Source organism: Chrysochloris asiatica, unplaced genomic scaffold, assembly GCF_000296735.1.
Source record: "Chrysochloris asiatica unplaced genomic scaffold, ChrAsi1.0 scaffold00005, whole genome shotgun sequence".
NCBI classification, from domain to species: domain Eukaryota; kingdom Metazoa; phylum Chordata; class Mammalia; order Afrosoricida; family Chrysochloridae; genus Chrysochloris; species Chrysochloris asiatica.
Window position 1 is genome coordinate 22,661,347 of NW_006408523.1, and position 11,730 is coordinate 22,673,076.

The 11,730-nt window shown below is 37.7% G+C and overlaps 1 protein-coding gene and 1 pseudogene across 1 annotated transcript in view; both read right to left on the reverse strand.

Moving 5' to 3' along the window:
* Positions 1-11,730, reverse strand: part of GPC5 (glypican 5) — a 1,926,732-nt gene that overhangs the window by 1,522,101 nt on the left and 392,901 nt on the right. The gene's annotated exons all lie outside the window — the stretch shown is intronic.
* LOC102815378 lies at positions 6,831-8,965 on the reverse strand (annotated as a pseudogene).

An 11,730-nucleotide genomic window follows, 5' to 3' on the forward strand; every position in this document is an offset into this window, starting at 1 on the left:
GGGTGGGGATGATTCTTGCTTTAGGGACTTGTTCCCTCTTTTGAGCTACTGCTTCCATAGGTGTAGGTCAAGTTCATCAAATTGTATGAGAATACTTTTGATTTGTTTTTTCCTGATGCTTAATGATCATTTGTATATCTACTTTGTTGAAATGCCTATTCAAGTTCTTGACCCATTTTTTTCTTTGTAAGGTTTGGTATCCCAGTAATGCTAGTCTCAGAGAATGAATTTGGAAGTGCTCTCTCCTGTTTTGTTTCCTAGAGGCATTTAAGGAAGATTAGTGTCAATTTTTTAAATGTTTGGTAGAGTTCTCCAGTAAAGCCATCTGGTCCAGGCCTTTTCTTTGTTCAGAATTTTTTTAATTACTTGTTCAATTTCACTTTTTATAGGTCTGATGAGAATTTCTATTTACTCTTGTGTTAATTTAGATATTTCAGGTATTTCTAATAATTGGTATATTTCATGTATGTTAGAATCCCTGGTGTGGCGCTACAGGATCAGCACTGGACTGTGAACCACAAGGTCAATATCCAGACCCACCAGCTCCTCCTTGGAAACCCTACAAAGGGTTGCTATGAGTCAGAACCAATTTGACGGCACTTAGGAACAACAACAATCTAATTTGTTGGCATATAATTGGTGTGTGGTGTTGTAGCATCAGCACTGGAGTGGGAACCGCAAGATCAGCTGTTCAAACCCACCAGATGCTCCTTGGAACCCCTGTACAGGGTTGTTATGAGTCCAGAACCAACTCGATGGCACTAAACAACAACAACAATTGTTCACAGTATTCTTATAATCCCTTTTATTTCTGAAATTCATAGTATGTCCTCCGACTATACCCAAGTTCATCTTCTCTTGCCTTTTCTTTCTCCGTCTGGGTTTGTTAATTTATTGTTAATTTTACTGAGCTTTTCCAAACCCAGCTTCTCATTATGCTGATTTTCGTTAGTGTCTCTATTGTTTTATTTCATTGATCGTGGTTCTAATCTTTATTATTATTTTTTTTTTCCTATTGGTACCTTTGGGCCTAGCTAGCTCTTCTTTTTCTAGATCCTCACTTTGTAAAGTCAGGTTATTGATTTGAGATATTACATTTTTTAAGTAGACATTTCCAGCTCATATAATTTTTTTTCCTGAGTACTACCCTTCACTAAGGAGCTCTGGTAGCGTAGTGGTTACGAATCGGGCTGCGAACCTTAAGGTCAGCGGTTCGAAACTACCAGCTGCTCCGCGGGAGAAAGATGAGGCTTTCTACTCCCGTAAAGATTTACACCCTCGGAAACCCTGTACCGGGTCGCTATGGGTCGGAACCGACTCGATGGCACACAACAACAACAACAACTACCTTCACTGAATCCCATGATTATCGTATATTGCCCTTACGAATCGGGCTGCGAACCTTAAGGTCAGCGGTTCGAAACTACCAGCCACTCCGCGGGAGAAAGATGAGGCTTTCTACTCCCGTAAAGATTTACACCCTCGGAAACCCTGTACAGGGTCGCTATGGGTCGGAACCGACTCGACGGCACTTAACAACAACAACAACATATCGTATATTGCCCTTAACATTTTCATTCTTCTCCAAGAATTTTTTATTTCTCCTTTGAGTTTTCTGTGACCCATTGATTATTTAATATTGGGTTGCTTCATTTCCACATATTTATGTACTTTCTAGTTTTCTTCTATTATTGAATCATAGTTTCATTCCACAGAAATTTGAGGAGATATTTTGTCCAATTTCTTTTTGAACATTATTGAGACTGTTTTATGACCTAACATATGTTTTATCCTGAAGAATTCATGTATATTAAAGAAGAATAGAGTTGGGCTATGATTCAATGTTTTTTGTGTTTCTAGTTGGTTTCTAGAGTTGTTCAAGTTGTCTAGTTCCTTCCCGACCTTTTTAATTTGCTCTGTTCATTACTGAAAGTGTTGTAAAGTCTCCAGCTACTACTGCAAAGCTGTCAGCTTCTTCTTTCAATTTTGTCAGTATTTGCTTCATATGGTGCTCTGATGTTACTGCATATACCCCTAAAATCATTCATCTTCTTCACGAAGTAACCATTTTATCAATATGTAGTGGTCTTTTTACACATTCTGAATTAAAGTCTATTTTGTATGATACGATTACAGCCACCACAGCACTCTTGATTAGTCCTCTGGGATATTGTCTCATTCTTTCACTTTCTGCATTTGTATATCTTTGGGCATGGTGTCTCTTGTAGATAGAATATGAAAATACCATTTTTTGTTTGTTTGTTTGCTTGCCTTTTAAGTCATTTGGGCAATGTCTCCTTTTGTGTTTGAAATATTTAATACAAATACTGGTAAGGAAACACTTATTTCTTCCATTTTGCTATTTGATTTTTTTCCTGTTAAGCCTTTTGGGTGTCTTATTCCTTCAATACTGCCCTATTTTGTGTTTAGCTGATTTTTTTAGTGGACTGTTTTAATTTCCTCTTGTGCTTTTTATTTATTTGCTGTTTTAGGGTTTTTTTTGTTTGTTCTTTTTTAAAAGAAATTTTCTTCACTGTTATCATGAATATTTATATTTAAGATCCTAGATTTACAGCAACCTAGCTTGAATTGATACCAACATTATTTAAATAACATACAAAATCTCCCCACTTTATGTATAGGGTTTGTTGTTATAACAAACGCACTCCTCACTTATCAACAAGGTTAGGTCCAAGAGACTAGGTTTGTTGTTGTGGTTGTTAAATGCCATTGAATCAGTTTCAATTCATAGCACTCCCATATAGGGTTTCCAAAGAGTGGCTGGTGAGCTTGAACCTCCCACTTTAAGGTTCAAACTGACCTTGATATCTAGTGTATTAAGCCACAGCATTATGTGAAAAGAGGCATTTCACAAAAATGGGGGAAGAACACATCAGATCACAACATGGAGAATGACTACATCATCACATAAAGGCCTGATTATGCCATTATGTATCTGTTAAATTTCGTCATCACATAATTGCCAAATTACATCATTGCTAAACCAGTGAGACACATGGCCCAGTCAAGTTGACACATAATTTTAACCATTATTAATTTTGCCTTGAACCTCAGCATTCCTGGCACACATATGTTGTTAGTGCACAAAATGGATACTTTACTATTGTCTGAATATGAAAGGTTATATATTGAGACAGTCTGTAAGTGAGAAGTGTACATTTTATACACCGTGAACTCAGTAGTGTAGATATCTCTTTACTTTTACTCATTGTCATTATACATTATGTAGGACATAAAATAGTTATATACCAAAAATACAACAGAAATTGCCTTTACATTTGTCCATATATATTACCTTCCTAGAGATGTTTCTAGTTATAGCGTCTTTACTTTCTAGCTTCTCTTCTAGCTTGTTTTCATTTCAATATCAATGACTCTAGTTAGCATTGCTTGTAAGGCTCATCTGTGGTCATTAGAAAACACCTCAGCTTTTTTTTAATCTGGGAATGTCTTAATTTCACCATCATATTTGGAGTGCAGCTTTCTGTAACAGAATATTTGGTTGACAGCTTTGTTCTTTTTAAATACATCTCCCTTCCTCCCTCTTTCCCTCACTTTATTTTGTCCTTCCTTCTTTCCTTTTTTTAGAAATTCCCCAGGAAAGAATTTCAAATATCTAAATATAAATTCTTTTTAACCATAGAAATGTAATGTCAATCAGTAAACTGACCATCTATTAGCAAGCTATTATTATAGGAGAATGGAATTTAGCAATGAAACTGCTGTCAAAAAGCTTATCTTTTAGTAAGAACATGACATTGACTGCTTGAAGTCTTGATAAATGCTATTTAGTAAAGGGGTGTTATCAGTAGGGACTGATGGAGTGATATCAGGAACAATTTCTTCAACTAGGGAAAGACATCTTGAGAAAGTTCTATTTGAATTACGTCATAAATAGAATTAAGAGACAATACTAGAATATTCTGAGAAGGAGTTTCATAAGTAAAAAAATCCAGCAATTAAAAAGGTCTAGAAAGAAGCCATTGAAGCTGAAAAATGCTACATCCTACTGGGGAGTGGAGGAAAAAGGGTCAGACATAGATTGTCCTGATTATGTAGTTCCCTATTGTTATCGTCAAGTGCCTCCTGACTCATGGTTGTGTGCTGTGGGGGTCGGTTCCAACTCACGGCAATCCTGTATATTGTTTCTGAGACTGTAACTCTATTCAGGAACAGAAAGTCTCATCTTTCTCCTGTGGAAAAATTGGTAGTTTCAAACTGCTGACCTTGAGGTTAGCATTCCAAATCGTAACCACAAGCTACCAGAGCTCCTATTCATAGTGACCCTGTATAGTTTCTGAAGTTTTAAATGTTCGTGGGAACAGAAGGACTCATCTTTCTCCTGTGGAGCAGCTAATGAGCTTGAACTGCTGACCTTGTGGTCCACAGTACAGTGCTTATCCCACAGAGCCTCTGTGCTCCCCATACTTTCCTATACGTCCTCTCAAGGGGTTACTCTGTGTTTTACGTGGGATCAGGAATCACTAGGGAATTATGAGCATGACAGTAGAAATGATCTTTTACATGTTTTAGCAGTGTGGTTGTTTGGAGAATAGGTAGGAAGTAGGAAAGATGGAAATAGTGAAGGTAGTTATGAGGTTCTTGGTCTAGTTAAGGGAGCAGATAATGCTGACTTTACTAAGGGTGGTCTGTGAGAGCTGAGATGCAGTATTTGTAAGGTAGAGGCAGCAGGATTTGAGAAAGGACTCAATATAACAAGTGAAAGAGCAGAAACAGTGAATTCAAGGATGACTTCTAGTATCAAAGAAACTTGGCAAGTGAAACTGCCATTCAGTGAGAGGAAGAAGACTAGGGACCTGGGAGTCAATTAGAATCATTTTTGGACATGTTTGGTTTTATTATTCATCTGAGAGGAGCTGTCCAGTGAGCTGTTGGCTAGAGGATCTGAAACTCAAGTGAGAGGTCAGGCAAGATATGTAAATGTGCAAGTCTACAGAATGTAAGTGGGATGAGATAGCTAGAGGACAGTGCTGAAGACATTTAGAGTGGAGACAGGCAGTTAGAAACTAAATGGAAGTGAAGATGAGAAGCAGCTATTAGAGTAGGCAGGAACCCAGGAGAATGGGCTTTCTCAAAATCCAATGAAGAGACATGTTTCTAAGGAGGAAATCATCAAATGTATCAAAAGCCACAACATTTCAAGTAAGATGAGGACTCTGCATAAACCATTGTATCTTTTTTTTTTTTTTTAACTCTTCTAAAAAAGTACTGTATTTTTATGCAAACAATATACATTTTTTGGGAAACCATATAATGTCCTCACATGTTACATTCCTATGCATAATGTACACATGTTATGTGTGTACATTATTTATATGGGCACATTATATATGAAAATGCAGTACTTTAACAGGTGACAAACTTTGTACAACTTTTAAAAACTAAACCACTGGTTATATAGTACTTTTCTGAAAACTTTCTTATTACATCAAGAAAATGCAGTCTTGTAGTTGGGCTATCATTGTTGCAAGGAGAAAGGAATAGGATTACAAAACAAGAGGTTTTGAATAGATTATGAACAAATGTTAATCTAGCTTTAAGATTTTCTTCTAGATTGTCATTTTTACTTCCTTTTTGTTCTTACAATTGAGAAATTTGGACAGTAGTAGATTTGTCTATTACTAGAATAATTTAACTTACTTAACACTACAGACAATGAATACAAAACATCACTGATGTAAATTATCTGTCTTAAGATCTCCCTCATTGCAAGATTTTCTTTTCATGGTCGTATTAATTTCCCCCAGTTACTTAGGGGGGATTGTCTGTGTGTGTGTAAACAGATTAAGAGAAAATAGAAAAAAGGGTTATCCATTAAGTTTCTTGATATTAATTCTTAGAAGTTAAAACTTACAGCATCAGTATTATTGGGGGAGTTATGTACAGCAGTTAAGAGCAACAGGTTTTGGAGTCACAACTTGACTTGAATCTATGACTTTCTTGGCTATGTGGTCTTAGGCAAACTGTTCAACAGCCTAGTGCTTTAGTTTCTTTAATCTGTAAAGTGAGATTACAATATTGTCTGTGGTTTTTTTTCAAGAACAAAATACAATAACATAATGTAAAACTACTGTTGAGCACACAGAAAAAAGCTTAAAGACCCTTAGTTATCATTATTATCATTATGAATTATAGTTATCTAACATGGAAATCCTGGTGGGGCACTGTAAGTTAATGCGACTTGAACCACAAGGTTGGTGGTTCACATGATCCAGCTGCTCCAGGGTCGCAATGAGTCGGAACTGACTAGACAGCACACAAAAACATGTAATAGGCTTTTAAAGAGGCTCGTGGAAAAATGGAATTATAATAAAAATTTAAATTTAAATAAAAAATTTTATTAAAGAAGATCATAAAAATTTTCCATGAAACTTCTTTTCTATTTAACTACTTGACAAAATGCTTAAATCTTTTCTTCAGCATAAGGAAAAAATGGGCCCTAATGAAAGTTCTTCCCATTTCAACCATTTACAAAGTGATCCAAGAGGATCAGCCAAAAAGTTCGTATTTTAAGGATTTTCCTTGTATTTGTCACAAGAATTATCATTGCTCTTACATGAAAGAACATCTGTATATAGTTTTATTAAACTATTTAGCAATGTGTACACACAATAGATAAATGTTTTTGAAATCTTCCAGTTCTCTGATTAATGAAGTAACATTTTCATGGTGTAACCTTAAATATTACTTGGTTTAGATTTTTTTTTTTTACTAAGGAGATTAACCCATAAATGATCATTCCAATGTAATTGTCCATAAACCAGGAACCTGTGCTTCTGGTAGGCATTTCAGCATTTGGATAGCTCCTCTGCTGAGTGGGCACCCTCTGTTACAGCTTTGACACACTTGGCCATTGTCTATAAGGCTCTGCTAATTGAATCTGTCATGTAAAAGTCTTTCATTGTTAGCTAAGGTGGGACAAAAGGATTAGCAAGCAGTTGCTGATTCACTAGCTTTGAGAGCTCATTTGCTTGCTGGAAGTAGTTGGCTCCTTCAACATCATCATATCGAACAAGATTAGGAGAGACTTCTTCCAATCTGTTCCTCACTTGATCCAGAGTATCATATACAAGAGTTAAACCAGCAGTCTCAGAGATGGCTCTGATAATCTTCCAGTCTTCTCTTGCCAAACCAGGTGGTGTCACGTCTACTCTGGTCTGCTGAACTTGGCCTTTGGTATTGACAGATGTAGCTGACTTCTCTATGTAAGCAGCTCCTGGGAGAATAACATCAGCTATAGGAGCTCCCACTCACCGTGATGTCCTGGATAAATAATGAATCCTGTCGAGTAATACAATCTCTATCTGATCCTAGGAGAAACAACACTTTGGGAGGATTCTTTCAAATTGCTTCCACCCCAGGTTTATAGCCAAGGTCTAAAGCAGCTATTTGGCTTGCAGTCTTGTGAGGAATACTCATAACTTTCCAATCACCAGCAACACCACTGCTTGTCCAAATCTTTTGTGCCAGGCTGGAAACAGTTGCAAGAATTGCTGCTCCATCATTTCTTTGAAGTGCAGAATTACCTAAAACCACCATTGTTTTTTGTTTTTTTTTGTTTTTTTAGCTTCCTTCAGGACGTGGCTGAATGGATGCCTATCTGAACCAATGTCTTCAAGAATTTGGGGGGAGTCTCCCAGATGGTTGTATCTGTAAGTCATATCCACTGGACTGCCTATTAGGGCAGCTTTTTCGAATTCTAGCATTAAATACTGGTGCCTCAAAACGTGGATTTGTACCAACCAGAAGGACAACATCTGTCTCTTCAACACCAGGAATTGAAATATTAAGAAGGTAATTGGAAAGCAAGTCTGTGTCAGCCCCTGTGGTGGGAAAGACCTCTTCAGTGCACAAGATGTCAGAGTCCACTTTATTAAGCACATCTTTGACAGCTACTAGGGCTTCAGCATCCACAAAGCACCTGCAATTGGTGCTACATCCTGGCCTTGAAAACTCTGCAACATCCCAGCGACATGAGAGAGTGCGTCCTCCCAGGAGGTATCAGTTAAAAGCCCCTTTTCATTTCTGACCATCGGCTCAGTAAGTCTTTTGACGTTTTAGCCCATCATAGGCAAATCTAGTTTTGTCAGAGATCCACTCTTCATTAATGTCCTCATGCATGCATCCTTGGCAAAATTCTCATCACCTCCCCAGTTCTTGTGGTTACCACAATATTACTTCCAACGGCATCCAGGACATCAATGGATTCTGGTTTTCTTGTTCCCAAGGCCAGGCAGTAAAGGCTTAAGGCTTAGAAGTCAGGGTACCTACAGGGCATATATCAATGACATTCCCAGATAGCTCAGCCATGAACATCTTTTCATTGTATGTTGCAACTTGTATGTCATTGCCTCTGCTGATTTTTCCCAAATTTTCTACTCCTGAAATCTCACTAGCTAACCTGATGCAGTGAGTGCATTGTATACATCTAGTCATACTGGACCTTACCAATGGCCCACTGTTGTTGTCCTCCATAAAAATCAGCTCCAATCACTTCCAACCATCATGGACTGGTCCTACAGATCACGTTCACCTCCCTGGGCACAAATAGGACAGCCCAGAAGATGATTTACTAATAAGAACTACATCACCCCTTCTCTGGCTTTCCTAGACTTTTCTGAGTTTGTTATAATATTCCAATCTTTCATTACAGGCATGGCGCATGCAGCTACAGTCTTACAACAAGGTACATCCTGCAGTTTCCTGCAACAGACAATCTTCATGGTAACAAAATCGATGGATCTGCATACCAACCTTCTCACAAGCTTGGAGGAAGGTAGCTAGCTCCCGGTTCCATCATGACAGACTGGCCATCCACAAACACTTCAATCAAGTTGCGTGCTGATGTGGAAGTTATGCGAACACATGCTTTGGGAGCCTTAGTAAGACCTGCTAAGGGCCTTCTTACAGGTATCCTTTACATACTTCTCTCGGGAGCTGCAGAGGCTGTTCTGCTAAATATCTGGATGACACCCACCTCAAGAGACCAGTCACTTATTCAACATCCCATTGTATCTTTTGAGTGCAAGACTGTTGATGCCTTGTGAAAAGCACAGTTTTATGAAATGAAGGAACAAAAAAACCTAGTGATTAGAGGGGATGCAAAAATAAACAAATGAAAAGAAAGTGAGAATATACAGCATTTTGGGGGAGTTTTTCAGGAAATAAAACAGATTTATGGGCAGAGTCTATAAGAGGCATGTGGCTAGGTAAGCTTCTGTTTTAAGGAAGTAGTTTTTATTACATGATTGTATGTCTAATCCATATTATTAGGTGGCATTGAGTGGTCTCCAACTCATAGTGAGCTTATGTACCACAGAACAAAGCACTGCCCAATCCATTTTAGATCATGTGATCCAAGATGCTCTGGTTTCAAGCAAATGAAACAACATTCTTAATTATTTGGAAATTCCAGACAGAAATATGGCTTAAATAAGTAAACTGAACTTGGAATGCCTTTACTTCCGTTGTTGTTGTTTAGTGTCGTCGAGTCGGTTCTGACCCATAGTGACCCTGTATAAGGTTTCCGAGGAGCTGCTGGTGAGCTTGAACCACCAACCTTGCAATTAAAACTGACTTTGCAGTCCAACACATTACCCACAGTGCTACATAAGTCACCCTAATTAATCTGCAAACTGGTGGGATCTGCCACAGAAGAGAAGCAGGCAGTCAGCAAACATCAACATGGAGACCAAGAAATTACAGGGAAGAAAAGAAAAACTACTAGAAAGAAATATACTAAAACCCTTGCAGTGATGTAGATTCCAACACAGAGTGACACTTTAGGATAGAGTTCAGCTGCTCCCAAGATTTCAGAGGCTGTAAATCTTCATTGAAACAGACTGCCTCGTTGTTCTTCTATGGGGCAGCTGGTGGGATTGAATTCCTGACTGATCAGTTAGCAGCTCAATGCTTAACCCAATGTGCTTCCTTATGCATAAGATAACTCAAAAAGAAATCAACTCACTGCCATCAGATTGATTCTGACTCATAGCGATCCAGTATAGGGTTTCTGAGAGCAGAAAGCCTCATCATTTTCCCACTGAATGACTGGTAGTTTTGAACCATCAACCTTGCAATTAGTAGTCCAGTACTTATTCTACAGTGTCACACCAGGGCTGCAAATACACCTGTCGTTGTTGTTGTTAAATGCTGCCGTGTGGATTTTGACTCATAGAGACCTGTATAGGGTTTCCCAGGAACAACTGGTGAGTTTGAACAGCTGACCTTGAGGTACAGCATAACCTTGTGGTCAAGTGCTTATTCAACAGTGTTACACCAGGACTCTGGAAATATACATAACTGCCTCAAATTAAAACTAGACCATAGTAGAGCTAAGAATTCTAAATGGAAAAACTGAGTACTTAAAAAAAAAAAAAGATAACCAGGTAAAACCAAAGGAGAACAAATCAATTTCCTCTTGTCCTTTTGAAGCTAAAACTGTATGAAGCTGAAACAAATCATATTGTTATTGTTAAGTGCCTTTGAGTGGGTTCAAATGCATCAAATATAGAAGTTTAAAATGTTTAAACAAATGCTGCTTGTCTGCTATGAACAGGTATATTGAACAGGTATCGCATTGGAAATTCTAAAGCCCTAGAGTGGGCTCTCATTAGCTCTTCCTGGGATAGATGGAGCAGCTTCCTTCTGGTTTTCTTTCCAACTGACTCTCCCAACTCTAATCCACCACCCCGCGGCAACCAGATTAACTTTCCAAAAACACAGTTCTAATCACTCTGCTTCTCTGCTCCATTGCCTTCAAGAGTTCCATCCATTGCCTAATGGATTCAAACCACAGCATTTCCTGTGGTTTTAGAGTTGAACGCTGAAATTTCCTAGCATAGCTCTTTATACTTTTATACACCACTGTATACTTCAGCTAAACTGTGCTACTCAGAATTCCAGACTTACCTTGTACTTTTTAGCCTCATAACTTTTCTTTTTCACTTCTTAAGTGTCATCATCTTTCAAGGTTTAGTTAAAACAGCACCTGTGAAATTAAATTGCCCTTGATACCTCAATTTGAGGTCACTTATAAACCTAGCAAGTGGTTTGCACATCTTCAATAACATTTGTTCTGTCACGGTTTGGAACACAGAAAAGGAAGTTTGTTTTGTTTTGTTTCTCTTACTTGATTATATTTTTAACTGTTCCTAATAGGCATCAACACTCTTTCCCTCAGAGCAAAGTACACATTACAAAATACTCATTAATGTAAATGAATTATAGTTATCTTCACAGATACCTCATTTGTTGGAAATAGTCAAATCACATTTCAGACTTTACAGCTCAAATTACTCTTTCCACAGATTATTCCAAGTGTAACATTGTGTCTTCCTGTTTACCATACTGAGATTTGTAAGCTTTTCACAGCCTTTCTTGTTTTCATATCAACTGACCTATAACTGAAATTCTGTATAACATTATTCTGTCAGAAAATTATGGTTAGAAAGGTAGTTATAAAAGAATTCTCTGACTGAAAAAAATAATTACACCATATGAGAGTGAATGAAAAAAGTGCTACAAAATCATGGAAATAGTTATTAAACAAAAAAATCAAAATGTGAAGTTATTGGCTCTGGCATATCTGACATATGTTACGTCTATGTCTCTACATTTCTGAAGGTGGTATTTCCATCTCTCTAATGCACCTGACCCAAGCCATGGTATTTTCAATAATCTCATATG